This window comes from Eptesicus fuscus, chromosome 12 (genome assembly GCF_027574615.1).
Source record: "Eptesicus fuscus isolate TK198812 chromosome 12, DD_ASM_mEF_20220401, whole genome shotgun sequence".
NCBI lineage: Eukaryota > Metazoa > Chordata > Mammalia > Chiroptera > Vespertilionidae > Eptesicus > Eptesicus fuscus.
In genome coordinates this window covers 39726551-39732685 of record NC_072484.1, presented here as the reverse complement: position 1 = coordinate 39732685, position 6135 = coordinate 39726551, and positions in this window count along the sequence as shown.

Sequence of the window (6135 nt, the reverse complement as noted above, 5' to 3'; positions counted from 1 at the left end):
TAGCACACAGGCTGCCACACTCTCATGCCCTTGGGAGGCATTTATGATTCATTTTGCCCAAATTGTCCCCCAGGGTCATGGAGGTAGCCACTTAATTTGTTGGAGTTGACATGTGACTTGAAACCTATCTGCCATCTTTGTCTCAAGGCTTGAGGATGTATACTAACACTTTGCAGCATTTATAGGCATGCTGTGATTGTACACCTCAGCATTTTATGTATGGCTGCCTTTAATACACTTGACGGGCTTTTTTACCTAAAAAAGATTAGCTCTCCCCATGTTCTTCTTAATATCAAATCTTAATACTAGAGTAAGAATAAAACATTGGAGTTTAGAAAATGAGTCAACTTACACCCTATCCTCTGTTAAGTTTTAAAGAATGAAATAAATTTAGGGCTTACCCACATTGCTTGTATTTATATAGTTCAGTTTGATAGACCCAAGTTTTGTGAAGGTATACATTTCTTCTGGAATTGGTCATTTCTAACCTTAGACAAAACTTGTTTTTAAGAAAACTACCAATAAAATTCATTGAATGCCTTTTAAAGGAAAACTTGGAAAAATGTGTGTTCACACAGCTTTAATACTTCATTATTAGAGGTGTTATGCTGCATTTTATCAAGTTTTCCAGTTTATGTATGTTTTAGACTATACATATAGCATGTTTCTTAGGTAAATGAATTTTAAGATATTAAATATTTCCCCAATTAAGCCACTTGCATAAGGAAATACATTGATGTCATTTTAAGCATATTTTCACATCGGGTTTTATTTTTAGATCAATACTTTCTAAAAAAGTATGCCCAGCAATATAAGAATAAGTGGGCAGAGTGGAGATATTACAGGCTAATAATATTACATTTAAACTTTATGGCCCATGCAAAATTATTAATTGGAGAATGTGTAAATTATGCCCATAAAATAACTTAAAATTAGGATTTGCAACTAAAACTACACAGCTTGCAATAATATTAAAATTTTATATGTAACCCTAAACCTGCTAGAATATTTCTCCTTCCTCTACAGTTGCAATGCTCTATGAGAAGTTTTATTTAAATTATGCTACTTAGTAGTAGGACCTTTGAAGTTTGAATCTGTTTCTACTAAGCTGTGTCACTTTGAGCAACTGACATTCTTAGAAGCTTGAGTTTCTTGGTCAAAATAGGAACATACCTCTTAGGCTTGTGAAGATTAAGTGTGCATAACTTTGTGTTTAAAACAAGGATACGTACTTTCCCTCTGTACCCTGAGGGAAAACAGTGGCTGCCCCATCTCGCTGCCACTGTCTTTTAGTCTATCATTTGTTGTTTAGTATAATGCACTAGCCTCCTAATTGTCTCATTCCTTCTCACTTGGTCTCTAATGTGTCCTCCTTGGCTCCTAGTTCTTTTTCCTTTTCTGGGTCTTCATAATCTGATCCCTCCCTCTCCATTTCCCTTGTGTGCTGCACAGTACTAGCTGTTGCCAGAATGTACCCTGGTAACTTGATACCTTCCTCCCACCTACCTTATCCACCTGACAAATACCTACATATATACAAAGCTCAGTCCAAGCAAACTGGTAGAGATAAGGCATAATGATTGTGTCTGCCTTCTCTGTTGCCATAGCACGTTGTGGTTATTTCATTCTGGTACTTAGCAAACTACATTGTAATTATTTCTAGTTTTTTAAATTTGATTTCGGAAAGGAAGGGAAAGGGAGAGAGAGAAAAACATTAATGATGAGAGAGAATCATTGATTGGCTGCCTCCTGCACGCCCCCTACTGGGGATTGAGCTCACAACCCGGGCATGTGTCTTGATTGGAATTGAACCCAGGACCCTTCAGTCCGTAGGCCGATGATCTATCCACTGAGGCAAACCTGCTAGGGCTATGTATAATCTTATTTGCTCTACTAGCTTATGAGCAGTACTTGGATTTTTATCATCAGTAAACACAATATTGAATACATTTTCAGGTTCTAAGTGGAGATGCTTACTTAAGTCTGAGAGTGTAGGATTTTGCAGTTGAGCAAGGTAAGAAAGAGAATTTAGCAGTAGTAAAGGAAAAGTGCATCATAGAATGAGAATTGAAGAGATTTCTCAGATGGTGAGGGTTGGCGGGGCGGGGGAGACAAAACTGGCAGGGCAAGTAGAAACCGTATCATGAAGATCCTCTGGCCATGAGAAAGATAATCAGCCTTTCCTTAGTTTATGGGAGGAGAATCTAATTGCTCAAGGGTTTCACCATTGGATGTAAATATGTTAGTTCTTAGGAAAAGCAGAACATTAGGAGGAGAAGTTGACTGGTTTTGGATACATTTCTTTGAACAATGTATCTGAAATGCTTGGCTTTCAGATGGAAATGTCTAGAATGTAATTTTAGAGCTTAGGGCTAGAAGTGGGGAACCAGGAGGCATTTAGGAGATGAAAGTCGAAATAGGTGAGAATATAAAGGGGGGTGGGGGGGACTAAGACACACATAATAGGGAATACTAATAAATATTAAGGAATTAGCACAAGAAAGGCCTGGAAAGGAGAGTTTGAGCACAAATAGAGAAGAGAAAACAGGAGGAGTTGGTAAAGTGGTAGAGGAATTCCAGAGGGAATAATTACCAAACTTAAAAATGTTGAACTTAGGGCTACCCAATTGTCAGTCCTTCAAGTTGTGGAAACAATCTGTAATCTTCAAAAAAAAAAATCATTGATTATATTAATATTCTTTTGGTTGAAGGGGGACTCAGCAGACAATGATTCTGAAACCCCTCCGGCAAAGAAATGTAGAGGCTCTCTGTACTCTACCACTGATCACGGTTTCACATACTATCAACAAGGCATGGAAAATGGTGGCAACCTTCCCTACGAATATGAAGCACTGCTTTGAAGTTGTCATTAAAGGCTATAGTCTTTCCTTATAATCGGTGCTTTTTCTCCTGTATTTTGTTGGTAATTATACATTTTGTTCCATCTGTCATTCTAGGAAATTCTTTCATTGACGGCTTTTATTCTCTTAAAAGTTGTTAATTTCACAAAGATGATTCCTCTGTCCGAGTCCTTGATGGGGCATTAGGTTCCTTGGTAATACGATTTCTAATTTTGTAGGGGAGGACTGAATACGTAAGTTGTTAAAACCTGCTTTTCTGGGTTTTCGAGTACAGGAGTTCCCTCCCACCCCCCAACCACAGTTTCACATTCCACAGTTTCAGCTACCCACAGTTAACTGTGGTTCAAAAATATCAAGTGGAAAAATACAGAAATAAACACTTCATGCATTTTAAATTGTGCGCTGCTCTCAGCAGCCCTGATGAAATCTCGTGAGGCCCCGGAGGTGACTCATCCTTCTGTCCATCTCCACACTGTACATGCTTCTCTTTGGTTACTTAGTAGCGGTCTCAATGGAGATATTGCAGTGCTGGTGTTCAATAACCCTTATTTTACTTAATAAACGATCCAAAGTGCAAGAGGCGTGATGCTGTTACAGAATTTACCAGGTGACTGAAAAATACACAGGGGTACTTGGAGATACAGGAAAAACCCATTTATTTTCAGATGTTTCGCATGTACTAGTAGTGACTCAGGGGAGACTGTTCCTCTCCAAATCCTGAGCAAACCAATATGGAGGAAGCTCTCCCTTTATACCCTTTGGTTTCTTTGTCCCCCAAATATGGATGGGACTTCCGGACCTTTCACGGGCTTTGCAAAAAGCCCCATGTGTTGGGATGGGGCCGTGAGACCACACCTAAAGGCCTGGCCTGGCACCAGCACTGATAACCCCCTCAGGGGTTTATGTATTGTTCATGATTTATGGCCTCTGTAAAATGGGAGTATTTAGGTAAACAGGTCTTGAAAGACCAGATAATTAAGGAAGGGGCAGTGACTAGCCTATAGGCTAACAGGAATGTGCATTAGGGATACAGAGTCAGGATGCTATCACCCCCTCTCCCCACCCCCAAATGTCTTATTTTCCTCATCAATGCTGGCAATTCGGATATGCCACAGAGAAGCTGTAAAGTGCTTGTTCTTATGTCAGGTCAGTAGTAGCCTGATGTTACGTCACAATGCCTAGGTCACTCACTTCATTGCATCACCTAGGAACTTTATCATCTCACATCATCACAAGAAGGGTGAGTATAGCACAATGAGATTATTTTGAGAGACAGACCACATTCACATAACTTTTATTACAGTATATTGTTATAATTGTTCTTGTTACTGTTGTTAATCTCTTACTGTGCCCAATTTATAAATTAAACTTTATCATAGGTATGTTGTACGTATTGGAAAAAGCATAGTATAAAGAGGCTTTAGTACTATCCATGGTTTCAGACCTCCACTGGGTGTCTTGGAATGTTTCCCCTGTGGACAAGGGGGGCCACTGTAACTGGGCCTCCTTTCCTGGGTGATGGGGAGTTGCCTTCCCCTGATCGCCAGGTCATCTCCCGCCCCTGAGGGCTCCCAGACTGTGAGAGGGGGCAGGCTGGGCTGAGGAACCCCCCACCCCCTGTGCACTGGGCCTCTAGTCCTACATAATAAAGAGGTAATATGCAAATTGACCCACACACCCTCGCATCACAAGATGGCCACCCTCACATCATCACAAGATGGGCGCCCCATGTCATCACAAGATGGCTGCCACAAGATGGCTGCCCCCATGTCACCACAAGATGGCCGCCCCCACATTGTCACAAGATGGCCGGCAGGGGAGGGCAGTTGGGGGTGACAAGGCCTGCAGGGGAGGGCAGTTGTGGGGGTACCAGGCCTGTAGGGGAGGGCAGTTGAGGGTGATTGGGCCAGCAGGGGAGGGCAGTTGGGAGTAACCAGGCCTGCAGGGGAGGACAGTTGGGGGTGATCGGGTCAGCAGGGGAGCTGTTAGGTGTCAATCAGGCTGGCAGGGGAGTGGTTAGGGGGCTATCAGGCTGGCAGGCAGAGTGGTTAGGGGCAATCAGGTAGGCAGGCTGGCGAGTGGTTAGGAGCCAGCAGTCCCGGATTGTGAGAGGGATGTCTGACTTCTGGTTTAGGCCTGTGGGATAGGGCCTAAATGGGCAGTCAGACATCCCCTGGGGGGTCCTAGATTGGAGAGGGTGCAGGCTGGGCTGAGGGACACCCCCCCTCCAGTGCACGAATTTCATGCACTGGGCCTCTAGTATAATTATAATTATATATTAATATAAATATTTTCTAAATTTGGTTTTTGGAAATAAGCTTAAAATGAATGTGTATTCTTTAATTGGTGGATACAGTTTACATGTCATTAGATTAAACTTGTGTGTTACATGTCTATTAGATTAAGTTTGTGGGCTTTTTTTGAAGTTCTGTCAGTTTTTAATTTCTAGTTTTGATATCATATTATTAGACACATAGGTTTAAAACTGCCTTCTCTTCCTAGTAAGTTGAACTTTTATATTTAAGAAGTGAATTTAATTTCTAGTCATGCTTTTTGCCTCAAAGTCTAGTGTGTCTATTTTGAACGTAGTGTATTTGCTTTCCTTTGGCTGGGGTAGGTTTATTTCTATTTCATGCCATTTTCCTTCTTCTCTCCCAAGAGCCTAGTCTTTGGTGATTCCTGCTCAGGTTTGGGGATAGTTTTTCATTATTCATCCCCTGATGTGCGCCAAACTTTATAGCTTCTTCCCCAGGGATGGCAAATGCCCTCAGGGCAAAATCGTCTTGGTTTATAATTATTTTTTTAAAATTTGTTTGTTTGTTTTTTAGGGCTAATCTCTTGGATACTTTCAAGAAAAAATTTATAAATGTGTCTAGGATTTTTAGTTGGTGGCTGGTCTGATTTACCTAGGGCAGTGGTTCTCAACCTTTCTAATGCCGCGACCCTTTAATACAGTTCCTCATGTTGTGGTGACTCCCCAACCATAAAATTATTTTTGTTTCTACTTCATAACTGTAATTTTGCTACTGTTATGAATCATAATGTAAATATCTGTGTTTTCTGATGGTCTTAGGCGACCCTGCTAGCAACCGCTGCTTTAGAGCCTAAGACCATCGGAAAACACAGATATTTACATTACGATTCATTAACAGTAGCAAAATTACAGTAATGAAAACCCTTGAGTCTGCAGGCCGATACTCTATCCACTGAGCCAAACTGGTTAGGGCAGGATAGGAGGAACTTCTAAAGATACTTTTAAAAAAAGCTTTATTGA